At 58.5% G+C, this 26,939-nt stretch overlaps 1 long non-coding RNA gene across 2 annotated transcripts; it reads left to right on the top strand.

The window, feature by feature from the left end:
- Window positions 1–6,479: 6,479 nt before the first annotated feature.
- Window positions 6,480–12,582, top strand: LOC306663289. Of its 2 annotated transcripts, XR_013764416.1 has the most exons (4): window positions 6,480–6,856; window positions 9,502–9,751; window positions 10,207–10,375; window positions 12,157–12,582. It is a non-coding gene; the product is annotated as an uncharacterized lncRNA (long non-coding RNA). The 2 variants fall into 2 exon arrangements; XR_013764417.1 differs by lacking the exon at window positions 12,157–12,582 and having other exon boundaries at window positions 10,207–11,744.
- Window positions 12,583–26,939: the final 14,357 nt, after the last annotated feature.

The following is a 26,939-nucleotide window of genomic DNA, read 5'->3' as shown; positions in this document are numbered from 1 at the left end:
CGCCACCTGCATGGGGGAGGGAGCTGTGGACAGAACTTTTGCCTCCTTCTGCTCTGTGGGCCACCTCAGCTAGGCCCTGTCCCAGGAGGTGGCACAGGGTACAGAGCCTGCACACTGGTGGGTGGGCTTCTTCCCAACATCAGACCCCACCAGGAAGGCAGGTGCAGAAGCCTGCTTCTCACAGGACAGATGGAGCCTGGGCTGCCTGGGCTGCCCTCTCCTGCATCCTGGAATGCCCACTTCCTTCCTGGTTGACCAAATAGGACCTGCAAGGGACCTCCTGCCAAGCAAGAGGAGGCCCCAGGGGGTTCTCTGGTTTCTGTGAGTCCAGAAGAAAACAGATCCAGGGGAAGGTGTCAGAAGAATGAGCCCCATGGAGGAAGGTCCACACAATCTTAACCTCTGCCATGGCTTCCAGGTCCAGTGACCTGCGCCCCTGAGTAGTGGTTATTAAAATTGTTAAGGTCATAGAATTTGGAGATCCAATGGGGTCTCTGTACACTTTGCAGAAAAGTTCACACACAGACACACTTGCCTGTGATCTCCTGTGATCTCATGATTGCTAGGGCTCCAAAGCCCCCACCAAAACCCAAGTGCACGAAGCCATGTTGAAACCCTTCTCTTTGGCATGTGTCACCGACAGTGAGGAATAAATTATTCAAGGGATAAAATTAGATGTCTACCTCATCGCAAACACAAAAATAAATTCCAGATGGATGAAAAACCTAAATGTGAAATGCAAAACTGTAAAGCGTTTAAAAAAAGCACAAGAGAATGTTTTTATCACATGTTGGTGGAGATAAGACAGTAAACACAAACTAGAAAAAGCTAAATAACCCAGGAGAAAAGTGGACCAGGACAGTAGCCGGCCAATCACAGGCGGGGACCTGAGCAGCTCACAGGAGGCCTTGTTCACACCTTGTCAAGGAGCACAGAGTGAAACCCTGCGACAGGGCCATCCGGTGACGGCTCGGAAACGTCAATAGCACCAACCGAAGGAAGAGCGGGGCGCGTGGCAGGTGGGCCTGCAAGTTGCTGGAATCGCCCTGGAGAGCAAGGTGGCACTCCTGTAGAAGTCACTAGCGCTCATGGTCACTACGCAGCCTGGTGACTCCACTGCCAGGCGGGTCCCCGCAGGCCTTCCCGACAAGCTGCGTGCGGGGACAGTTCCTCGGTGGGATTTGTAATAGCACAGATGTTGACCAAAGGAAGGTCTCTGGCAGGAAACTGGAAAGCACAGCTTCCCTGCCGTGGAAGCCTCCAGGTGGAGTGAGAAACCTGGCCTAAATCAGCAATTCTGTGTCTCCAGAACAACACGAGGGCAAAGGGGGAAGAGCAACGTCAGAATGTGTGCGGGAGGGCCTGGGTGCCATTCTCAGGTGCGCAGGGTAAAGCTACTGCTTGCTGTGGCGGACCCTGACTCTGCGCTGCACCTGCCTGCGAGGAGAGAGGCAGCCTGGCAGGGTGGAGGGGCGCCACTTCCCGCTGTAACTGGCCTTTTTTGTCATTTTAAGAGAAATGAAAAGCTGATGTGGTTCACCCGCTAGCTCCTGTTTATTTGGGGAAGAGTTTATATAAATGTCAGTTGTATTTTATTTTGTACCTCTCTCCATGTTGGAAATATTTCACGATTTGAAAAAAAAATAGAAATAAGAGTGATTGCTAGAGTAGCTGATCCACCCCAACCCTAACCCTGACCCTAACACACCCCCAGCAGGGCCAGGGCAGAGCAGCACCCAGAGCCCAGCACTTCTTGGGCCCCAGAGACTGCCAAGAGGAAGCTGCCCTGCCGGGAGGCCCGAGAGGACCCATCTGTCCCCCACACCGCAGATTCATTCCTGCTCTGGGCCTGGGCCCGGGCCCAGAAAGAAGCAGACAGCAGGAGCAGGGCCATCACGCCCCGCCTCTCCTGCCAACTCCGTTTCCTGAGCTATGGAAGCTATGGATCCCTCTCCTGTGCTGCTCACCCACACTTTTTGAAGGAATTTTCATGGTTCGATTGTGATGAGAATCCTTACGGAAATAAAGAGGGTACCATGTGAGTGGACCGGTCCCTCTGAGGACCTGATATTTGAACTGAGGACTGAAGAAAAGAGAGATCTAGAAATTTGGGAAATCTGCGAAGGCCCCTGAATTAAGAAAGGTTTTGGTGAGCCCAAGGATCATGGAGGAGTCCAATGTGGCTGGTGTATAACCAGAACAGAAAGGTTTAGAGATAAGTAGGGAAAGGTACAGGCTGAGCCCTGGTCCTGATCACTGACTGATCCTTAATCCTTCACACACTGAGCCCCAACCCCAGTCACAGACCAAGCCCTGGTCATACATTGAGCCTTGACCCTAGTATCACACAGAGCCCTGATTTAGGTTTCACTCTGAGTCCTCATTCCTCCAACTCTGAGCCTTAACCCTGGTACAGACAGAGCCCTAATTCTCAAACCAAGCCAGTCTCTGATTCCTGGTCTTAGAGTGGCCCCTGATCTCTGTGCCCCTATTCCTAGTCATGGGCCAAACATTGATGCTTGGCCAAATCTCTGGCCACAGAGTTGTTCCCAATCACTGGTCATGAGCTTTGCCCTAGTCCTGGTCACATTCTGTGCCTGCTACAAAATGCTGCCTTTGGGGGAACAGATCTGAAGTATGACTGTAGCTGAGTCTTCTGTGGGAAAATCCCCCCTCCTCCAAAGCAGGGCAGCCGCAGAGTCCATCCTGCCCTGGACACTGCCCAACTCCCTCCTTAGCAGGTACGGGAGCCATGGAGGCAGGTTGGGCATGCCACGTGAGGCAGCTCCCTGCGTATCTCTGCAAAGCCACCGTTTGGTCCGTGATGTGCTGCTGATTGCTCTCAGTGGCGCCTGGCGCTGTGTTAAAAATTTTAATGTTGATTTTATTGAAAAACAGAAATAGCTCAACATATGCTCTGAGCATCTTTAGAGCTAACTGGCACCTTGTCTGGGTCCCTTGGTGGTCCCTCCGAGGACCTGCCAGGGACTGACAGTAGGTAGTTTAGGACGGGCTGCCTGCTGTCCTGCCATGTCCAAAGGGGTGCCCATGAGGTGACAGGCAGGCTAGGGCCAGGGCCCGTCCTCCCAGTACATCCACATGTACAGTTCTCAGTGCTGTGACAGCTTGGGGCACTTGTGGTCTCCGCGGGGGCCTGTGCCTGGTACTGGAACCTCCCTGTACCTGTGTGGGGCTGGCGCTGCGCCGAGGAGGAACAGGTATCCGGAGGGGCTGGCCGGACAGGCAGGCCAGGTGGAGCCTCCCAGTCATGGGTGACCACGTGGGCAGGCTGTAGTGGACAATGGGAGAGTCACCTGACTTGTTCAGGTGATATGGGGAGAAGGTTTGACCCACAGTGACACTGTCAGTGCCCTGTGCACGTTGGCGTGCATGTGGGCCCTAACTAGGGACAGCCAGAGCTGCTCCTGATGTTGAACTCTGACTGCACCACTCTGCCAGCCCAGCCACGTGCCAGCTGGCAGGCTCCAGGCTCTAGTCTCAGGGACTGTGGCTCAGTCTCCAGACTGTCCTTGCGGAGCCCAGGCAGGGGCTGACAACCTCGGCCCACTTCTGGCCCCGCTGCCCCCACTCTCGGTGCTCCCTGGCCCCTGCCCTCCCCAGACAGCCTGCAGCTCCTCCCACACAACTCTCGGCCCCTGGCCACCCTGCCAGCCCTGTGCTCCCAAGCCCTGGGCCTGAGAGGACCCCACAGCAGCCGAGCTTCTGCTTCTTTTCCTTCCCTGTCCCCTTTGCCTGGACAGACCCTGTGCTGATCAGGCTGCCAGAGGCCAGTGAAGCTTTGTCCCTCCCAGCCCTCTGCTGCCTCCAGACTTGTGCTTCGAGGCTTCAGGTGGGTCTCCATTTAATTGAATGAAATTCAAGAAGAATAAAATCCGAGTCCTTATTTGACATTCAAAGCCCCCCAGGCTGAACAGGCTGCTCCCCAGCTCACCTGCCAGTCCACATCATGTTTCCTGCTCAGCTTGCCCTTCCCCTGTGCAAACCCAGGGCCCTTGAGCCACAGAGGAAGCCAGAGCCACGGCCTGCCCCTCTTTCTCCATGTCCCTGCTCTGTGCACATCAGCCCAAGCAAGATCAGTGTGCAGCTGCAGAAGCCCTGGAGGTCAAGCCCACCATTCAGCTGGGTGCAGGCCACTGCTGGTGCCCTCTCCATGTTGTCAGGCCCCCTTCCTCTCTGCACAACTGTACCATCCCGGTGCCCAGCTGCTGTCCTCCCGGGGCTGCCAGAGGGGATGCAAAATCCCAAGTCTGACCTCCCGAACCCCCACCTGGAGGTCAAACGACCGACCTCCGCTCTGGAGGACTGTCTGAGGCCACTCCTCCATCCCACCCACCAGCCTCACTTCCGCAGCCCCTGCCCGCCTCGCCCTCAAACCCTCAGACCTCCCGAGGGCATGGCCCCTCTGCCTGGCCTCCGCATGAACTTGCCCTGTGGGGAGCACTCTTTCTCTGAGGCTGTTGAATTCCTACACAGTCGGAAGCGCCCAGGAAAGTACTGCTCCCCTGAGAGGCTCCTCCGCCCGCAGAATCACACCACACCCTGCACTCGCCTCCTCCCGGGCCAGGCGGCTCTCCCTCCCTCCTCCGCAGAGGGCAGAGGAAGGGCGGCCATCTCCTCTGCTCCCCGAGCTGCAGACCCCTCCCCACGTAGCCAGGCAGCGATTGGCTGAGGGCGTGAAATGCTGTGACAGTAAAGACCCTGCCTCTGTTTGCAGGGCAAGGAACCCCGACCGAGGGTGGGGCAGGAAGCACCCTCCCACTGTGGCCACGAGTGGGCATCTCCATGGGCATCGCCAGGCCTCTCCCGGCTCAGGGAGGCCCTCCTCCAGACCTGCTTTACAGAGAGGAGGACAGGTGACCTTGAGGAAGCCCAGACTTTCTGAGCCGCAGTGCTCCCCCCGTAGAACGGAGCACTCCTGTCCAGCTGGCAGTGTGGCAACCCTGATGCCAATCCTGAGCCACACGTCCAGAGTGCCCGCCGGGCTGACGGAGCGCCTGCCGGAGCCATGCTCCTTCCACATGCATCATCTTATTTCAGTACCTGGCACCACACGACAAATAAGTTCTAAAAATGGAATCCATCTCCCAGTGACCTTTCCTGCGGACTCTGGAAACTGGGGGCGCCTGTGCCTCCCTCGTGTGCACTTCCAGCGCTGGCAGGGCACCAGCCGGAAGCCCTCTGTTCTGCGCCCTCCCCTGCCTCCCACTCTGGAAGGTGCTAATTCTGACGGGCCTGACAGCTGAGCCGGGAAACCAAGCCTGCAAGGGCCGTAAATATGCCAGGCTGCTCCCCTCTGCGCGGAACTGCACGCCCGGCCTCCCTCCTTCAGAGCTCACTTCCCGGCCCAGATGCAGCCGTAAAGCAGCAGCCCCCTGAGAGCCACACCAGAATGATCCTGTCTCCACCAAATTCATCAGCATCCGTCCCTCTGGGGTGACCTGGACGGCAGGGCCAGCCTAGACCCACCCCGTGACCCCACTCCACACACTGAAGGCCAACCACAGGGTGGGTCGGGGCCTCGGGAAGGAGCTGCCTTTACAAAGCAGGATTCTGCAGCCTCAGCACGCGCCCCCTGTCCTCCCAGGGAAACCTGCGCGGAGCAGGGTGGAGGGGCGGGCGCGTGGCCGATGAATGAGCCCGCAGAGTCCCACACCAAGCCACAGCCCAGGGAGAGAGCCAAGGCCTCATTTAATTGGAGACACCTGCTCCTCCTTCTCAGCTCAGCCTCTGAGAGGGAATCAAAGAGCCCCGTGCCAAGGGTGTCGCTGAAGCCACCACTTTGCTGAGCCTGAGCGGCAGTCCAAATCCTCTGCTCCAGAGTCCTTTCTCCTGGTGGAGGCAAGAGGCCAGGGAGGGAGGCCCAGGGGGGCACGCCCCTTCAGCCTCTGAAGGGGTGGCCTCCTCTGCAGAGTAAGGCCTTGCTGCAGGGCAGCACCCTGGAGGCAGCAGCCCGTCTCCTAGGCCTCCCAGAGGTCAGAGCTCAAGGGCAACTGCTTTCTCTTTTGTCCTGCCCTGATGTGGGGTGGAAGGGTGCCTACAGGCCCCTCTCAGACTCGGACAGCTGCCCTTATCAACCCCCTGCCCCAGGCCAGGCCCACGGGCTTCCTTCCCGCTCACTCTGCCCCCAGGCATCTTCTCATTCCTAGGTGACACCTGAGGATCTGCCATAGCCTCTGGGAAGGACTGACCGCTGACAAGGGCAGAGTCATGGCCAAGGCTGAGCTGGGTACGTGCTGTCTGCCCCACACACTGTGTCCCCAGAGGACGCCAGTGACTGTCTCCCAGCTGAGGCCAGAGCCCTAACCGCCTGGCCAGCTGTCCTCCACCCTTCCCCACATGAGGACTAAGGACTAGGTGGTCATGTGCCCAGTAGTGTCCCATGCAACTGAGACACAGAGCAGGTCACCCGTCCTGTCTGTGTCTTGCCCTGCCTTGGGACAGAGGGACCGGAGGGGGAGAGACAGCAGGAAGAGCAGCCCCCAGGCTTTGCTTCCTTTGCTGGGAATGGGGGTGTAGGACAGGGTGGGGTGGAAGCACAGAAGGCCTCCGGCTCCCAGTCACAGGTGGGGACCAGGCCATGGCCCATCCCACACTGGGAAAAGATACCACAGAGCCTCAGGTGCTGAGGAGTGCCCCTGGGAAGGTGGAGACCCGTGTCTGAGGCATGCAGGGAGCAAGCAGGCTGGGTCCAGGTGGGAATTCTGGACAAGTGCGCAGATAAGGAGGCAGGACGCCAGGCTCAGGGATGCTGGTCAGTAGGACACAAGGACCCAGAGCCTGGACCGGTCCCAGCAAAGGGACCACCTCAGACAGTGGGCGCCACCCTGATGGAAAGGTAAGAAGCAGTGAGTCTCAGGCACCTGGGAGGAAGGGGCTGACACAGAGCATCCAGCATTTACTGGTGGCCGGGAAGGATGCTGGACGCTCACCCCACAGGCCAGTCAACACAGCCTCGACCTTGAGGAGTGCCCGGGACACACCTGGAGTCCTCTTGTCCTTGGGGGCAAGCAGGGCATGCATGGATCAGAGTGGGTGAATGAACTGGTGTGTGGGTGCACAGGGGCCTAGGCACCTGGCTTCCTGTCCAGCTCTGACTGCGAGCCACACCTGGAAGCTGTTCCCTAACCTAATTCCCTTGGTCCCCACCACACAGGGCTCTCCCCAGGAAGGTGCCTCTGCACAGAGCCCTGGCCTGAGGTGCAGCCAGGAGTGAGGGGTGCCAGGAGGAGACTGTCCCTCTGCCCAGGGCTTCCATGGGGTTCTTTGCCAGTGGAAAGTGCCATATGATGGGGGATGGTGCTGAGCCCTGTGGGAGGGGTGCAGGGGAGCGGGCCGGGTGGGGACTCAGGGTCCCTCAGGATGGGAAGGAACCGTGCACATGTGTGGCACAGGGCAAAGCTCTCTTTGCTGTGCCTGCCTGGGTGGGTCCCTGCTGCCCTTGCGCCTTTCTCTCTGAGCCCCTCTCCTCTGCCTCCAGATTCTAATCGCCCCCAGGAGCAGCTGCCATTAGCTTTTCCCTGAGCCTCAAATCCCCGATGCTCAGCAAAATTCCCCTCTGATTGAAGCAGCTGCGCTCAAAAGCTGCGCGTCTGCCTCCGGAGCTCATCAAAGCCCCTCAAAGAGAAGATTAACCACAGCCCAGCGCCAGGGCATTGTGGTGCTCCCGCCTGAGCCTGGCCCATCCACTCAGGCCCACAGAGACACAGCGTTAGAGAACCGCACTCTTAGAAGCACAGACTTCAGGAGCATGGGATCATCCCATCTCCCCAAGTCAGCTTACGGGGCTGGAATTTTAAGGGTGCATCCTTTGAGAAGCTTAGATTCTTGAAGTCACCTCAAATTTTATTCCTCTTAAGCTTGGGGTAAAATAAGTAAATCTAATCTTTGACACTGTCTTAGGAGCCCAGCATCTTAGCTTATTAAAAGCCCAGAATTTCAACATCTGTGAGCCACAGAAACTGGATCCTGCAGGTTGAGGCTCAGAGTAAGACCGGCCCTGGCCACTGGCCCCTGCTCCAGGTGTCCCTGGAGCTGGTGGGCATGTGCATCCTGCCTCCCTGCCAAGGCACAGCTCATGGCTGGTGCGGTTCTACACACTTACTCAGTTCCCAGCCCCAGGGGTCCTCGGGGGCTCCAAGAACACTCACGCCAGCCTCCTGGGTCCTCAGACAGGCTGCTCTCCTGCGGTCCCAGGAAACCCCACCCACGGGCTTTCAAATGTGCTTTAGCCAGGAGCCATGGGCCCCAGGGAAGCCCAAGACCCCAAAGGAGGCAGGAAGTGGCAGTGGGATTCTGATATCCTACCAGCTCTGTCTACAACCCCAGCACTGCACAGGACACCCCACCATGGCCCTGGGGTATCCAGCATCACACAGGGAGATCAGGGCTCTGTGTGCCATCTGGCCTTGGGGCCAGCCCTGCCCTGCAAGCTTCCCACACCCCCCAGGGGACCCTAGGTCCAGGAGGGCAGTGCCTGGAGCCAAGCCCAGCACTGACCAGCCCAGTGCCCTGAACCTGTGTGCCAGAGAGGGCCTCGGTTTCTGTCTCATCTGTGCAGGGGTCTACAGGCCCCTTCCCAGGGTCACTGAGGAGCAGTGGGTCTGAGAGGCAGAGCACCAGCAGGACCCCCAAGCTCAGTTGGTGCAGGAGGCACTATGTCCCCAAAGGTCCAGAACCCATGCAGCTGGGCAGTCTGTGGAGCAGGGCAGGAAGAGTGGCAGCTGGACAGCAGTGGGGGCTGGTGGGAGAACTGCACAGAAACAGTCGCCCCTCCCAGCCCTCCACCCAGCTCCAGTAGAGGTCACAGCTGTCCCTGAACAGTGGAGGCCCCCAGCACCTCGGCCTTGCCAATCTCCAAGGCTGCCCTCCTCCCAGGGACACAAGCAGTGCCCTGGAACTGGAATCGGGGCCTGGGTGGCTCTCTGGATCCCAAGGAGAGCTCAGCCTGTCCTGGGCTGCCAGGCAACTGGTCAACCTACCCGTGCTCACTGCAGGATGGGCGTGGCCCCCCGGGGGCCCACCTGCAGGCTCCCTGTGAAGTGCTCCCTGCAGCCCCTTCCTTCCTGCTGACTCCTCAGAGGCCCAGAACTGAGCACTCAGGCATGCATCCAGACTCTCCTGCATGCAGAAACGGAAGGGATGTGGGGAAGGCCCCTCCCGAGCTGGCCCGCGGTGTCCCTTCCCCATGGCTGTGGCCTCTGCTTTTGGTCCCACTTGGACCCCTGAGCAGCCTCCACTGCCCTGCTGGAGGCTCATGTGGCCCTCCTACCATGCCCTACTCTCCCAGTGCCACCCCCAGCTACTCCCATGCTGATCTTGACCAGGCTCACCCCTCTGTGTGACCGGAATCCACCTGCGGGCTCTTCCGTGGCCCTTCTGGGGCTCAGGTCTTGCCACGCCCAGTGGCTCCCCACTCCTCACCACCCACTAGCAGGTTTTGTGGCCTCCAGGCTTTTGTAGCGTGACTCCCTCTCCCTACAGTGGCCAGACCCACCAGCAGCCTCCTCTGGGCTCTACATGGAGAGTGGCTGCCATGGCCCTGGGCCTTCTTGGTGGAGCCATGACCCTGGCATAGAAGAGACAGAGGTTCAGAGAAGCCCTCCCAGTCCACCCTGGCTCCAGGGCCTCTGCTCCCCGGGCTCCTCACCCATCTGGGTCTGTGGCTGCAGGCCCCCCTGCAGCCCCCGGAGCTCACGGGAACCCTGAGGTGCCCGCCTGCTCTCCCCGTACGGTAAGGAGCTTGACTGTCAGGGAGGTTGGGAAGCCACACAGCCACACAGCCTGTGCCCATGCTGTGGGCCTCTGGAGTCAGTGCCTGGGCGAGGTCGTGTTGGTGACCCTGAGGTCCTGCAGAAGGTGGTGTCTGGGGTGGCTACGCATGAAGCAGGATGTGCACGGGGACCTCACCTTCCCCGCTACTCACTGGGCTGACAGGCCTGCCTGCTGCTGGGTAGGTGAGGATGAGGTCAGTGTCCAGTGCTGTTAGGCAACGGGCTCAGCAGAGGGTGCTCTGGGGGGCAGAGGCTGGGATGGGAGGGTTTCTCTGAACCTCTGTCTCTTCTACAACAGGGGGAGGGAAGTGGCTTATTCTTGCCCCTACCCTTCCAGTTGCTGTGTGCTGTGTGCGCGGGATTGCGTTCCAGGTGTCCAAAATCTTTGCCAGACTAACACCATTTTACATTTCAGAACCACCTGAGGCACATCTGGAACTGCTGCTATTCCCAACACGGCTTGTCTTGGTCCCTTGCCACCTCTCCTGCTGGCTTTGCCAAGTGAACACCATGTTCTCCACAGTGACGTGGTGAGGAGAGAGTCACAAGCCCCATTCCTCAAAGGAGGACGCGAGTCCCAGGAGGTGAGTGCCCACAGGGGCTCCCCGCTCCGGTGCTCACCACCACACGTCAGCCCCTGCTGGCAGCAAGGCCAGTGCTTCCCTGGGGAACTGGCCCTGTAGAAATCTGGGACGTGGCCTTGCCTGCCCCCTCTCCAAGCCCAGGGATGTGCCTGTGACCCAGGCTGACTGGCCAGCAGAGCCTGTCCTCTGAGACTCCACTCCAAGACGCTTCCTGAAGTGGGCCTCTACCATCAAGAGGCCTCGGGCTGGTCAGGGCTGGGAGCAAGCCTGCCATCCAGCCGCACTGCGGGAGAGGAGCCCTTTCCGAGGGAAGATGAGGGAGCATGAAGGACGGAGATGCTCACGTCACAGGATGCCCTGGACCTCCCTCCCTGGTTTGGTTTCTGTCCCCTGATGATATCGAAAAGCACTCTGCAAGCCCCATGCCTTCTCCCACTGGTCCCCAACAAGGAGGCTGGCTCCCGAGCATGGGACATGGACACAGGAAGATGGGGTTTGGGAGGAGGGCACACTGTCCTCCTGCTCCCTAAACTTCCTAGGGTGGCCCTGGCCCTCAGGTCCAGACCACAGCCCACACCTGGTGTCACATGGAAGGTGCCAGAGCCCAGAGGTGTCTGACTGCAGAAGGGCAACATGCAGGCCCTCTCCACTGCTGGTGAGAAACAGCTGTTCCTCAGACAGAAGGCACTTCCATGTCACGCTCAGGAACACGGGGCTGGTCCTCCTGCCAGGCCCGTCGACCATTATATGCCCATTAAGGGTGAGCCAAGTCCTGTGAGTCAGCCTCCCAGGGCACTGTGCCGTGCTGGGGAAGGGGCAGCTGGCTGGCCAGGCTGGGACTGAGTCAGTCACAGTTAGACCTTTACTGTGTGCCAGGACTCTCCTGTGGGCGAGAGGGGAACAGAGGCAGCCCCCGCACTGGGAGAGGAGAGCCAAGCTGCGCAAGGGTGGCCTGGGGAAGCTGCTTCCCTGTGGCGACTCAGCTGCATCCTGGCTCAGGTGCCGAGGGCAGGTGGGACTCGGGTAGGGAGGCCCCAGTACAGCAGGCCTGGCTGGGGAATCCAGCCACAGCAGGAGGCCCGAGCTAGTGGCAGAGGGAGGCAGTGTCGGAGGGGCTTCCTGAGAACTTCCCACCAGTACCAAGCGTTCAGTGCCTCTCCTGGCCTCCCCATGAGCACATGGAGCAGAATGACAGTAAACAGGGGAGGGAGGATCCACTGACCCCCAGGAAGCTGGACTGGCAAGGGGTCAGGGCTGATGCTAGCTGAGATGTAAGATGTCAGCCTTCTTTACCCTGGGGTGAAGAACCCCAGGCAGGTGACCAAGAAACGGTCCTGAAATGCCCACCTGGCAGGTGCTAGGAGTAGCACCATGGACATCAGGACTTGGTCTTGGCGAGGACGGGGCTGTACCGGCAGCCTGAGCTCACGCTATGCCCTGGGGTCAGGCGGGCCATGGCTCCACGCTGCCCCCTGAGGCTGCAGCCTCGAGGTCTCCCCACCACTGCCCTGGCGCCCACCTTGGAGCAGGTGGGCAGGTGCTGCAGGTCCCTCACTCCCCTCAGCACCTCCTTCCTGCCCTCTGCCAGTCCCACACTCAGGTCAGCGGCCAATTAGAAAGAATCTCCCAGGCTGCCCCCAGCCCTGCCCTGAGCACCACGGAGGGGGCCCCACCAGCAGCCCTCGGGCCGGGGCCAGCCACATGCAAAACAGCGGGAGGGCACGGAGGCTGCCCAGGCCCCATGATTGTCCTTCTCGTCCTTGCTTCTCTGCTGCTTTCAGGAGAAGCTCCTCCGACCACCCGGCCCTTGCAGGTGCATCCAGGGTGACCGCTGCTGTCGCTCTGCGGATGCAGCCTGTCTGTGCCCTTCCTCGCCAGGCAGTCCCCGCCCTCGGGTGGAGCCGCCCACCCGCAGGAGTGAAGACCACTGCCTGTGCCTCCCGGGGCTCCACCCCGTCATCAGCAGGCAGAGGAGCGGGCTCTGGGCCGTGCTGGGTGCCAGGCCAGGGCGGGAGCTCACGCCCCAGCTGTGCCACAGGGCTCCTCTTCCTGGAGAGCCCTGGCCTGGCCCCGCTGGGCCCCAGGGTCCCCGCTGCAGGGAGGCGGCCCCGCCCACGCCAGCCTACTCTGAGTTCCATCTTGTGGGCCTGGGCTCAGCACCCGTCAGTCTGCCTTCTGCCACAGACCATGACCCTTCACCTGTGACCTGAGGAGAGCAAGAGCCCAGAGTGCCAGGGTCATTGGTATCAGCCCTCGTCAGCTGAGGGCTGGGGCCGGGTGTCATTTCCAGCAAGCAGGGGGGCTGTGTCCTGAGCCCTGCCTGGGGTGGTGGCTCCCTTACAGCTGAGCCCCCTTGGAGCTGCTTCTGCCTTGATTTCCCTCCCGCAGCCCTGCTCTGACCCTGTCCACACTGTCCCCCAGACGGGGCCTCATAGCAAGTAAATAAAGCCCAGTGCACCCAGTTTGAATTCCAAAAAACAATTATTTTTGAGTGTAGGACTCTTCTGTGAAATAACCACACACACTCACACTGAAAGAATCAGTATTGGTTTATTAGGTGAAATTCAAATCTGACTGGTCATCAGCCCTACTCCCAGCCCCAGGTTGGCTCCAACCCCTTTCCTCATCAGCGGGAAGAAGCTGGAGGGATGGATCTGTGCTCAGAGCCAGCCAGCCAGCTGGAGCCCACGGCCCTGCCCTCAGGCCCCGTGGACCCAGGGCCAGAGGGCAGCATGAGGTCCAGGGTCTTCCCCACTTCCTCTGACCCATCCAGGACCTGTGGTTGAGTGGGCCCTGGGTGCGGCAGGAGGGGCAGGGCTGCGACAACCCCCCCCACACCCCAGCCGGCAACGGTCCACACAAGGTAGTCGCACCGGTGACAGCCCCCTCCCTGCCCGCCAGCTCTGTGCCAGGCTCTCTGCACACACAGAGACGCTGCGAGGAAGCTGCCGCGCCCGTCCTGAGGGTGAGGGCTGAAGGCGGCACTGCTATAGGTAGCAGAGGCAGGAGGCTCCTTCCCCCAGGGCCCTCACCCTGCACTCGCTCTCCTGCGTGGGGACCTGATGGACACCCCACCCTGCTTCCCCTCCTGGACTCAGGCCTTCACCTTCAACGGTGCCCACTCCATGCCTCCAAGGCCTTTTCACCTTCTGGCCCATCCCCTCTGCACCAAGCACCTCGCCCAGGCCACTGTCTCTGCTCTGGATGATCCTCCTGCAGGAAGGCCAGCCAAGACCTGCCCTGGGCCTCAACCCTCCCCAGGATCCTGGGGCTCAGGACCCCAGGGGTTTGGCCAAGAAGGTGTTCCATGACTTCGGGAAGACTCCTGGTGGTCTTGGAGGGGTGATGCGGTGCTGTGAAGTTCTGGTGTGACCTACAGGAGACATCATGCTTTCTGATGGAGCCCCCAGTGCACTTCCATGATGGTGAGAAGAAAATGTCCATGGCCTCCTATGTTGCGTTCAAGTCAACACTGAGCTATAAATAGTGCTTGGATCATTGATGGTGCATGTGGGAGAAAATAAAAATCCAGGTGAAACTAAAGATTGGAAGGTGATAAACAAAATTTTGAGCAATAAATGTTTAGAAAAGTATTTTATGACCTTAGAGCAAGACAAGTTTTAAAATAAGACAAAAATGAAGACTTAAAAGAAAAATAATCAATTTGAACATATCAAAATTGAAAACTCCTGTATGAAGGACCAACACTTGGTTAAAAGATAAGAAACAAAATGAGATAGATTCTGCAACATATAGAAAATAACAGATCAATATCAAGAATATATAAAGAACACCTACAAATTAATAAGGAGACTCATCGGAGACACAGGCAAAGCGTGTGAATAGGACATTCTCAAAACAGGAAATCCAGGTCACAGATACATGCGCATGCTAACTGGTGTTTGATGGCCGTGCCGTCGGTCACTAAACTATCATATCACACTATGGGGATTGCAAACACCCTGAAGTCTGACGATCCGAGTGTGGGGGAACACGGGGGTGGGAAGTCACACTGTCGTGGTTCCTCTCCTCCAGAACACCCGGCGACATCAAGCCAAGTTGAGAGCTTCCAGCCAAGAGCCCTGCAGAGTCCTCCCGTGCACGTGCTCTGCAGAATTCAAGGGCAGAAAGCCATGGCCAGGGACCCAGACCTGGGATGGGCCTCCTGGAGTGCCTGCTGGCCTTCTCTGTGTTTATCTTCTGAGCTAAAAAGTGGACCTCGTCCCTTGGAATATGCTTGTGCAGATTTGGTGGGAGATGTGTATAAAATCCCCAGAGCAGCACGTGCCCAGCTGCGGGCCTAACAGACAGCAGCTCTTCTCCTGACTCCCTGTGAGAGAAAATGCTGGCAGGACGCACAGGCCCTGGGGGCGGAAATGAACGTCACCGTGATGGGATACATCATAGCACTTAAAAACATAAAATAGACCTGTGTAACCAACCTGGATGGGTCTTAAAAGAGCGTTAAGTAAGAAGAGGAATTACAGAACATTACTCGCGCCCAGTCCCGTTTATGCGAATGTTTAAACACAGAACAGCGGAGCGAGCTGTTCAGGGAGCTCACGCGTAGACAGCCGAGCTGCGTGGACCCCTTGCTCCCTCCATGGTGACTGGATGCTTCCAGGGAGGGATTGCCTGCCTGCCGGGCGGCTGGGCTGCCAGCGTCTGTGGGAAGACTCTGGTTTTCTGGGGTTGTCATCATGTTTAATCAAAACCCCTTGGAGGGGCTCCCCACTGAGGAGCACCACCACCTGCCACTCTGGCCCGCCCCACTCTTGGGCCAGCGACACCCTTGGCCAGTTTCAACCCTGCTGGCCCTTCTGAGCCTCAGACATGCCCAGCTCTGCCTGCCTCAGGGTCCCGGCACTATTGTTCTGTGCCCGCCTGGAAAGACTCATTCCCGAAGCTGCTCGCTACTCGGCGCTGAAGGTCAGGCCCTGGGAAGCCTGCCTGGAGCGCCCAGCTGCACAAGCCCCTCTGCCCCAAGCAGGCTCTGTGTGGTCGCACTTGTTGAAGACTTCACTGGTTCTTCCAGCAGCCAAACCCACCCCCAGGGCCTGGAAGCCACAGAGCAGGGCCCTGTCCAGCTCACAGCGTAAGCGGTACCTGAGCAAGCGCTGGCCACAGGAGACCCCGAGCTTCCCAGAAGGAATGGAGTGCGTAGGAAGTGGGGAGGGTGACAACACCCAGCCTGGCTCAGCTGGCTGTCCTGCTGACGGTGACACCAGGTGCCTTCCAACAGGGTGGAGTGGTGACGGGGGCACAAACACCTGCCTGGCCCTCCTGCACTGCCCTGGCACCTGGTCTCCTAGCCACGGGGCAGGCACCCAGGGTGACTGGCAGTGGCTGTCTTCCTGGATGACCGTTTTGCAGAAACAGCTGTCCCCAGGCACTTCCTGAGCAAATGACAGCTCCCCCCAGAGCCCTGGCACCGGGGCTGGAATCCAACAAGCCTTCTGCCCCACCCCACTCCTCCCTGCACTCCCAGCACCTCGTGGCTCTGCAGTGGCTGCCTGCTCCCCCCAGCGTGTGAGCTTTGGGACCCCATGTTTCGAAGGCTGCGGCCTCGGCTGGCAGCACTTGCAGATCCGCTAGGGCCTCTGGGTCTCCCTCCTGGAAGCACCCGTGGCTCGTCCATGGATCAGGGCACTGAGGCCCAAGGTGACAGCTTGCTCAATGGGCAGCAGATGACAAGCCCCGTTCTTCTCCCTGAGGAAGGGTCCTTAAACTCCATCCCAGATAGACCGGGCCCCTGAAAGACCAGGGCTGACTCCACCGGTTTCCTGCCTTTGGATGGAGAGCCATGAAGAGCCGCCATGCTGTGCTTTGGGGGATGTCCTCCAAGGCACCCACGGCACCAACCCCTGCCGCTGTGCCTGGACCACTGCAAGCCCAGCTCCCCCTGGGCTTCAATTCATCTTCAGCAGGACAGTGTCCTTGAAGAGCAGAAGTCAGTGAGAAGGAGGGGGAGCTGTGCCCAGCAGCAAGTAGGGGCCAGCTGTGCCCAGCAGCATGTGCCCAGGGCCTCACTGTGCCCCACCCATGCTACTGCTGTTCCCCTCTAACCCACTGCAAATTGACAGCCTCGAGTCCTGGGTCACTGGCCTCTGTGCCCACTCAACCAGCCCCTTCTCTCCTGCCTCTTGGGCGAGACCTCTTGGGACCCTACAGTGCCCATCACATCTATACCTGTGTGTGGTTTGCCAGCTGCTCTCACCAGTGCTACACTTCCACCCCTGGGCAGGAGCTGTGCCCACTTTCTTGCCCAGGGTCTATGCCCAGGGTCAGCATATGTCCTATGCAGAGGAAGTTCCCTGAAGGTGTCGGCGGGCTTCTGTGGGCAGACACATCACAGAAAGGGCACTGCACTGGAACCAGGTCCTCTGACACTAACACCAGGCCATCGCGGGTACAGCCACAGCTCAGTGGCCTGCAGGGGCAGTGCAGGGCAGTGGCCTGCCTCTAAGGCTGGGGTGCCATGGAGGCCACTCTGCCTCTGTGCTCCTGGGTTGTGGGCATAGCCTCCAACGTGCCTCCTCTGCAGGCTGCTCCCTGCTTTAGATCCAGTGAGACAAACGCATTGATGTGCTGCATGCTTTCAAGCTGTGTGTGGAGATCCAACTTGCCTCCCGTTGCCCAAGGATTACCTGTTAACTAGTCACCGGCAGAAGCTCACACCCCAGGATCAGGCACAAAGCCTTCCATCTGCAGCCCTGCCTCAGTCCCCACCTCTGCACTACAAAAATGCAGGGCATTGGCTCGAAACCCCAGTAGACTGGGAAGTATGGGAGCAAGAGCCACCCTTGCAGCTGGCCAGAGGCAGCCAGGCAGCTCTGGAGGTGTGACTGTGATGATGGCAAGAGGGAACCTGTGGCCTTCCCAGGGATGTGGGATGCTCCACAGTAGGTAGGCCAGGGCCACCCTCCCATGCACACTTCCCAGGAAGGATAAACAGTCCACAGTGAAGTCAACACCCGGGCTCCAGAAGGAACCCATGGGCAATCATGGTGCCCACTTGCCTTCTGCTTGGAGACACAGACCTGCTCCCAAGTGGACCTTGACTGACAGGCCCCACCCTGTGCCTGGGCTAATGGCCCAATTAAGTCAAATATAACAGTATATGAGAGGCACCCTGATAATGGCAGAGATAGGGAGGGTCATTACCAGAGGGGGAGGGAGGATCTGAAAACCAATCAATAGATAAGGATCTCTACCCTCCCTCTCCCTGAGCATCCACTTGTCACTGATGCAATCAGAGCAGCTGCCCTCTCAGGAAATGAAAACTCCCTCCAGTGAAAAGCTGGCATGGAAGTTCACTGTCCAACACACATGTGACATTGACACTCACTTCCACCATCATCACCACTAACAATGTCATCAACATACCTGGTATCACTAACACAATCACCACCATCACCACCACTATCATCACCACCACCACCACCACCACCATCATCACCACCATCACCATCACCATCACCACCACCATCACTACTACTATCACCACTGCTGCCACCACCACCAGCAGCAACATCACCATCACCAATATCACCATCACTACCACTGCCATTACCATCACTACCACCACCACCATCACCAACACCATGGCCATTACCACCATCACCACCACCACCATCACCATCACTACCACCAACCCCTCACCACCAACACCGACACCATCACCATCACTACCACTGCCATTACCATCACTACCACCAACACCATCACCACCATCACCAACACCATGGCCATTACCACCATCACCACCACCATCACCATCACTACCACCAACCCCCTCACCACCAACACCGACACCATCACCATCACTACCACCAACCCCAACACCACCAACACCAACACCATCACCATCACTACCACCAACCCCCTCACCACCAACACCAACACCATCACCATCACTACCACCAACCCCGACACCACCAACACCACCAGCATCACTACCACCAACCCCCTCCCCACCAACACCGACACCATCACCATCACTACCATTTTCATCATCACCATTATCATCAAAATCACCAGCAGCATCACCACTGTCACCATGATAGGGTAGGCCTGATCAGTCTACTGTAGAAGTGTCCCATTTCCCTGGGAAAGATACCTAGAGCCCACCCAGGAAGAGGACCAGGGAAAGAGCCATTTGTTTGGTTTGGCACAGGGCTCTGGGAGCAATGTCGTCCTTTGGCTTGGCTTGCCACGTCCCTCTTGCCATCAACATCATTATCACCTCCACCATCACCACCCTACAAATACATCAACATCATCAGAACATTCTCTGTGGGTCATCACATCAATACGACCACAACAATCATCAGAAACTTCAGGGCCAGCACTGTGTCCCCAGGACTTGACCCAGTTCCTGGCATAGACCAGATTCTCAAAAAGTGGCTGTACAAATGAGCTTCCATCATGCCCACGCTGCCTCCTGATCACCGGTCATCGTCTCAGTCTGGGCCCGGGCCCTCGCACCGCTCTCCAGGTAGTAACGTGTCCTGGCACTGTCACGTCAGTGTGCACACTCGTATTCCTGGGGTGATAAGCACTCCTCAGTCTCCAGTTGACTTCTGCTCTGCTGAAACGAACTGTAAGTGTGGAGAATTCCAAAACACTCTGCATTGAGGGGACACTGTGGGCTGCCTGCGATGGCCTGGACATCCCCACCCTTTGTCTCAGCCTGGCAGCTCCTCATTACTGGGTTGTGCACCTGTCAGCTGAGGCTTAGCCCACATTAGCCCCAAGTCACTGTAACCCTGGCAACATGCCCTCCAACCTCCGGCCACAGAACCCCACCCTCCCTCTCTCAACCACATGGACCTGTCCTCCATAAAGGTCCTGTTGCCCCAAGCCTGTCACTAAACAGCAGTCTGCTTTCCCTGCCCTGAGATGGCAGTCATAGAAATGATTGTCATCCCTTGGGCTCCAGAAAGTTCTGATACCAAGTTGTGTGTGCAGTGGTTACTGCAGGGTATGCTCCAAACCATGCCTACAGTGGGTGGAGAGGAAGACCAGGCAGGAGAGGTTGCCTCCTGGCACATGTGCTGGACTTCTGCCCACTGTGGGGAGCTTTGGAGCTGCAGTGGTCCTGCAAGGACCCAAGTTGAGACAAGGACATTTGCTTCTAAGCCAGTCATGGGTGTGCCTACCAGGGTGGGGCTGAGATCAGCACCTGCAGGGAGCACAGCATGGGTGATCCCCACCAGCACTCCCACATGGGAATGCCCGCTCAGTCCTTCAGGGTGTGCACAGCTCAGCTTGGGTCCACTGCAGTGGGCTTGGTGATGCCTCCGCACTTCCTGACCATTGGAGGAGAAGCTGCAGTTGCCTTGGCCTGAGGTCTCCTGCCTGCCGGCAGCTGGAACAAAAGAGGGAGTTCTGGAGAGGCGAGAACAGAACACAGATCATGGCAACACCGCCGGCCTCCACCCCTCCAGCTGCAGTGGCTGGAAAGTGCACCTGGAAAGTGGAGGATCCTCCCCGGCCTCTCCTCCTCCCTTTTGTTCCCCCAGATTCCATGGAAGGAATCAGCACCTTCAGCCTCCAGGTCCCTGCAGAGCCTGGCCCTCCCCGACAGTTCCCCTGACACTATAGAGTCTGGGTCTCACTACTACTTGCTCACACTTACCATGAGGGTTAGCGGGAGTTGCTGAATGACTGAAGAGGGTAACGTCTTTCTATACATCCCCACTTCAAACTCGAGGACACTGGGCCTTTGCTTTTATTTGGGGCAAACAAGAGCTTCTGAACACACACAGCTGGATGGAATGGGGAAGGACCAGGGTAGACATTCCAAATGGCTAGGGTACCCCTGAGGTCAGGAAGCGGAGTCCCCAGACCCAGAAAACCACATCTTCCTCACACAGCCAGCACAGTACACTGGGGTCAGCCACTCAACTCAGCCTTCCTGGCCAGCCTTGGCAGACATCAGAGCCCCCTCACCTCCTTCCTGGGCTACGAGCCCATGCCAGTGCTGCTGTGTAACTCCATGACCCAGGAATCTTCTTCTGGTCAAATGGAGAAAAAGGGAATATGACAGATTTTGTCACCACCCCAGATGTGGAGGGCCGTCCTCCATGTCTCTCCACACAACTGATGCTTGGGAAAGGCCTACAGTATTATCACTTTTAAGTGACATCCACCAACTGTGCAGTCACCCTCAGAGCCTAATCTGAACTGACAGCTTCTCTGGAAAAAATGCCCAAGTTGTTCTTCTATGATTCTCCAAGAAATACGTGCCAGGAGCGACCAGCTGGGCAGCAGGAGCCGACGCTCCCTGTGGGCGCCCATCCAGTGCCGAGCTTGGACCAGGTGCTGGGTGGTGCTCCCAACCTGAGCTATTGCCGCTCTGCTTTGACGGGCCATCGAGTGCAACTACTTCCTCACCTGTGAAAAGGAAGATACCTGGTCTTGTGGTGGCACGTGAGGACTCCTGAGGACCACATCATCGTGAGAAGTCCTGTGCCACCTGTCCTGCACCATACCTGGGACAGGCAACACCGACAGCAATGACCACGATGTCGGCACTCCAGCAACAGTGACTCGGGTACCAGCATCAACACCACCATCCGCCACCCAGAATCAGCACCAAGGACAGCGCAGACACCAATACCAGCAACCACTGACGCACGTGCACAAGTGCAGTAACTCCAAGAACCTCCACGTCATTGTGCCACTTAGGCTCTCTAGCGGGACAGAACCACAGGCTGTGCACACGAGGCTTCAGAGGGGCTTGCTCAGGGTGGCTCACATAGTCAGAGCTGGATAGTCCCACAACGGTCATCTGCAGGGTGGAGAGTAGGAGGAACCAGTAGCTGCTCCACCCAGAAGCTGGAACCTCAGAACAAGAGGGACCAAGGGTGCAGCCCTAGCACAAGGCTGGCAGCCTGGGAGCCCCTGGTGGGAGGCCACATTAGAAGAGAGAAGGAGTTCACTGTCGGTGGAGCAGACTCAGGTGCACCACCAGAGGGCCTGTGTTTGCATTGCGGGCTGCCTCCTCTGTCTTTTGTGCCATCTGGGTCCAGCCTGTTGCATGGTGCTGCCCCCATTCTGGTCCGGTGTCCCCAGTGTGCTGTCCCACACACCGGTCACGTCTGGAAATACCTCACAGACATGCAGATGACTCTTGATCCTAGGCACTTAGTCCAATCAAGCAGACAACCCAGAGCAGTCACCATGATCATCCACAGCACTGCAGTGGCCACCTCAACATGATATGAACACCAACACCAATGTGAGCAACACCAGAGCCTACCACCAGCAACATGGTTCCAACACCACCAACAACACTAACACCAATAATGCCACCACCAACACCAACACCATCAACACCACCAATACCAGCAATACCACCAACACCACCAACACCATCAATGCCACCAACACCAGTGACACCAGCAACACCACCAGCACCATCAATGCCACCAACACCACCAACACCACCAACACCATCAATACCATCAATGCCACCAACACCAACACCATCAACACCACAAATACCAGCAACACCACCAACACTAATAACACCACCAACACCATCAACACCAGCAACACCACCAACACCATCAACACCATCAACACCACCAACACCACCAACACCATCAACACCATCAACACCAGCAACACCATCAACACCACCAACACCATCAACACCAGCAACACCACCAACACCACCAACACCATCAACACCATCAACACCAGCAACACCATCAACACCACCAACACCATCAACACCATCAACACCACTAACACCACCAACACCATCAATGCCACCACCAACACCAACACCATCAACACCAATAACACTAATACCAGCAACTCTAGCAACATCAACAGCAGCAGCAACACCCTAACACCACCAGCAACACCGCCTGCAACCCTGCCCCCAACACCTCCGGCATTGCCACCGAGGGCAAGGTTGGCAACAACACCAAAGGCAATAACACCACCAACTCCACCCACGGCCTCAGCCTCACAGTGATGGTGATAGCAAGGAACAACCCCAGCCACAGAGACACCCTCCCAACACCCTTGGTGATGGCAGCTGGACAGCTGCACTGACACCAGCGCTGAAAGCACACGGAGGAGGCTGCGCAGGGACACGGGGCAGAGCCACCCCACGCTGGCCACTGACAGTGCCGCAGGCATTCCTGAGGCAGGTGGACTCAGCAGGAAGCCCTCCCTGAACAGAGACTCCATGTTGCTCCCCTTGACGGCCTGAGGGTCAGGGTCCACTGCTGCCCACTGCAGAGAGCCTGAGACATGGTGCAGAGCTGGAAGGGACAGGGGCTGTGAGCTCTCTGCCTGGCAAGCCCTGCTCCGGGCCTCTGCCCCTCAGACGCAGGAGGAGGAGAGCCCTCGGAAGACCCCGCCTGGGAGAGCGCCAGGAGCCAACTCAGCTGGACAGGGGAGTGGGGCCGAGGCCAGACTCGTAACCAGAGCCTCCCCTCCTGCTGCCTCTTGGTCACTGCCCTCTTAGGCTGCCGATGAGCCTGGGGGACGGGGGTGACACCCTCGAACGGAGGAACCAGAAGCCCACATGACAGGACTGCAGGTCGGCCTCATAAAGCATTGGTTAATTTTTTTGAAAATCCCCAACAAATTTAATTTTTCCAAGTCTCCAACAGATATGGGCATCCATGACCTCACTGAAGGGAGCAAGGGACCATGGCCCCTGAGGGGCCAGCCACCAGCTGAGAGCAGCAGATTGCCAGCCAGGAAGGAGGGCTCGGGCAGCGCCGCCAGCTCTCGCCTCCCACAGCAGTGCTGGAGCCTCCTCCTCTCCACCTGCGCACACAGAGGCAGGAACACGGTCCCTCAGGCCTCATCGACTCCTCGAGTGACCTGGGCAGCTGTTGTTCTTTGCCAGCCCCAGGGCTGCCCAGGAAGCCAGCAGACCTGGAGGCACAGGCCTTGGGCAGCTTTTCTGTCTGCAGGGGGCAGGTCACTTGGACTCCACACGAAGACCCCCAACATCTCGCTGGCCCTTAACAACAGGTGTTTGCATCCGAGCACAAGGGTCTACAGCCCTACCCAGGCCCGTGGGTCTCACCTGGGCCTGGCCAGCATTGCCCAGACCCTGGAGGGCACAGGTTGGCTCCCTGTACCTCTGGGTACTTCTGGCTCTGGTGGATGAGCAGCTGCCACAGAGGCTTGCTGCCTCCTGCTGAGCCCAGGGCACCAAAGGGATGAGGGGAAATGGATGCCAGCCGGGGGCCAGAGTGTGAGGCACGATCCACATGTAGCGGGGCCGTGGCCAGGCCACAAATACACACTCTCAACATGGGAGGGGCAGAGAAGCACATTCCCTTCTTCTCTGGGGGAAGCCAAACAAACACGTAAAAACACCAGATTGTGCAAGATGCTGAGATGGCAGAGCAGGGGTGGAGATGAGCCAGGGCCAACCCAGGGCCAGGGGCCGCGTCCTCTCCCACTGCTGCTCTCCAGTCACCAGCGGCTCCCCAGGCCTGTGCCCCACAGCAGCCCCTTGGGCAGCAGACGTCACTGGGGCGACTCTCACATCTGGAACCAGGACCAGGAGGAGAGAGAGGCCACACCTGAGCAGCTGAGAGAGGGCCCCCTGTGCCAGGTCTGGGCTAACAGCATTTGTGTGCTGCACTGTTTCAGCCACACGGCGTGTAGCATTGTCTCCATTCAGCAGATGGGAAAACTGCGGTCCCTCGAGATGACTCTGGCTGGCCATAGACCTGGCACCCAGAAGAGCAAAGCTGGGCCCAGTCTCAAGATCTTCCGGTCTAGAGCAGCGCAGCTGGGCTACAGTGCTGTCCCCACTGGCGAGACGGCCACCTTATGGGGGGAGCCTGTGCTGGGTGCACAGCTGGGGTGCTGGGTGCACACACTGCAGTGACGCAGTGGGCCTGCTGGGATCTTAGCCCAGAGCCCTGAGGCAGGCGCGGCTGACTGCAGAACACAGAAGCCGCCCTCCCCACTGAGGCAGGCCTCCCTGGAACCTGCTGGGCCACCTCCAGCAACACTGGCCAGGCTGAACTTCTCAACGGGGCCCCGAGGAGGCCCCAGTGGGAGGTGTGACCCTTTGTCTTTGGAAAGGATCTGAACACACACACTCGCTTGACTTTCTTCAAAAATGAAATTGAGTTTTATATGTCAGCATTTGGCCGGGAAGGAAAAATAAATGCCACTGAAGGCCAAGTTGTCATGTCCACGTTGCGATCACTTGCCAGAGCTTAAGTGCGGCAGTTAACACAGAGTGATAAAGAGGAGACTGGGGGAGAAGGCGGCGCTCGCTCTGTAGCTCCGGAGCGGGATGAGCGGGTGCTCACACTTGCCAAGGAGGGGAACCGTCAGCACCCGAGAATCACTGTTTCTCCTGGCAGGAAAAGGAGCTCCACACACAGCTGAGTCTCACCAGACCGCGGGGCCCCGCGGCCTCTCTGGCTGGCTGCCCTTGTGGCCTCCTGGGCCTCCGCCTTGGCCAGCACAGAACTCTGCTCCTTCCCCAGGGTGGGGACCCTCCTGTGGCCTGGCTCTCTGCCACCTCTGCCCCCTGCTGTTCTTTCTCCCACTTCCCACAGAGCCCTATTCAGACACAGGACGTGTGCTGCGTCCTCGCTCTGAGGTCCTCTGGTCACCAGTGGGGACAATCATCTTGCCGGTCCCTGAGGGTGACGCTAGAGAATCCTGTGGAGGTGAGGGTGGAGTTTGTGTCTTGGAGGCTTTGGCATGCCAACCCAATGGAGAATTCCCAGTCTGCTGGGCTGCTCAGGGTGGAGGCCACGGAACCCTGTTTGGATTCAGCTTAAGGAAGTGGCCACCACCCAGATCAGGCCTGGCCACTGCAGGCCTGGCTAGGGTGCCTCCTCTTGGTCCTCAGCATCTCTTCACTCCATGGCAGACACCAGCCCTTTCTCCCAGTGCCACTGAGGCAGCAGGTCCTGGACCCAAGGCTCTCCCTGAACTCTGGCCAACCCCAGCCTTGGCTGGACCCTCTCCCTACTGCTCACTCAGAGCCGTGGTTTCTCCTGCTGGGCCCATTCAACATGGCCTGCTGGGTTCTGTGCAGACGCGTCCCAGGCCAGGTTGTCTGCACCTCCCCACAGTTACTCCCTGGGATCCATGCTCCACACGTCCAGCAGTGTGGCTCCAGGGAGACCTTGCCTGGAACCATGTCCACAATCACTGTCCCACACTCTGGGCAGGCTAGAGAGGACAGAGCCCGGGGCACAGTCTCTCATCTGCCAGGGCCCAGCACTGGAGCCTGGTCTCTGCTCCCACACTCCAGCCGGATGCAGTGGGAACCCCGCCTGAGCCTTGGGCTCCTCCCTGGCTGGCCTGTGCATCCTGTCTATCCCATCTCGAGGGTGGTGGTAGACACTGCAGGGCCAGAGAAACCCCTCAAAGGTGATTGATTATATTACTTAAGGAGGTAAGTTCAGTTTTGCCAGCATAAGATCAATGTGAGTAGTCAGCATGGGGAGACCCAGGTGGCAAGAAGCCCAGGAGGCCTCTGACCAACAGCAAGCATGCAGCCAAGGCCTCAGTGGCACAAGTCAAAGGGCAGAGTCCTCGCCAGCAGGGAGCTGGAGGCAGGGTCTCCCCGGTCAGGTCTTGGGTTAGGCCCAGCCCTGCCAGCACCTCGCTGTGCTGTGCCTATCCTCATCAGGAGTGTGAAGACACTCTGGGGGTGGACCACATAGACCACCTGCAGAGGGGCGTGGGGTGTGGGGCCCAAGAGACCCTGCCTGGGCGTCCGAAACGATCCCGGGAGGCAAGGAGGAGCTCGGGGAAGAACTCTGTCCTGGCTGTGGAGAAGCTTGTGCCATGTTGGGTCACAGGGACTCATTCCAGGGACAGGGCAGAGGCCAGGGGACCAGGTGCCTGCTAGAGTCAGTGAGTCAGGTCACAGTTCAAAGAGGCAGCCGGCCGCACAGCCTAGGGAGACAACTTTGCTGTCAGAGGAGCCTGGCTGCAAGAGGGGCGCGGCCTGCGGGGGCTTCCCCAGGCCTCCTCTGTCACCAAAGCTCATACCCAGCGCCCTTCGCCTCCAAAGCTCTGGGATCTGGCGGAGGGGCCATGATCTTTTGTGAGCCGAGCAGATGGGAAAATCCTTTTTCTCTCTCTCCCTGGAGAAATGAAAAGTGTGAAGCTCGTGGCTACAATGGCATCAGAAAGGAAAGACTGGGCCTCAGCGTAGGCTGATCTGGGCGACGCGCCATGTCATCTCTCCCGACACTGTGCGACCCGCCTGGGGGCAGGCACTGCAGGTCCAGAGCACGTGGGCCCGGGGGTCCCGCACCACTGCCAGGCCTGGAGCCACCCCAGGCCTCCGCCTCTCCATCCCCGCTTGGTCCCCAGGAGGTAAGACCGCGGCCCGCCACAGTGTGGGAGGAAGGCCTGAGGCATCTGGGGAGCTCCCTGTCTCCAGACGCTGCGCTAGAACAATGGTGCATTGCGGAATAGGCTTCTCCTCCAGAGCACTTTCAAGTTCCGGAAATGTGTGCAAAGAACGGAATTCTGTTTCTGAAGGTGTTCAGCAGGTGGAGGAGCAACAACTGACATAGCCCAGGAAAGCAGA

Source organism: Sciurus vulgaris, assembly GCF_902686455.1.
Source record: "Sciurus vulgaris genome assembly, chromosome: 1".
NCBI classification, from domain to species: domain Eukaryota; kingdom Metazoa; phylum Chordata; class Mammalia; order Rodentia; family Sciuridae; genus Sciurus; species Sciurus vulgaris.
This window is presented reverse-complemented; position numbering and strand designations above follow the sequence as displayed.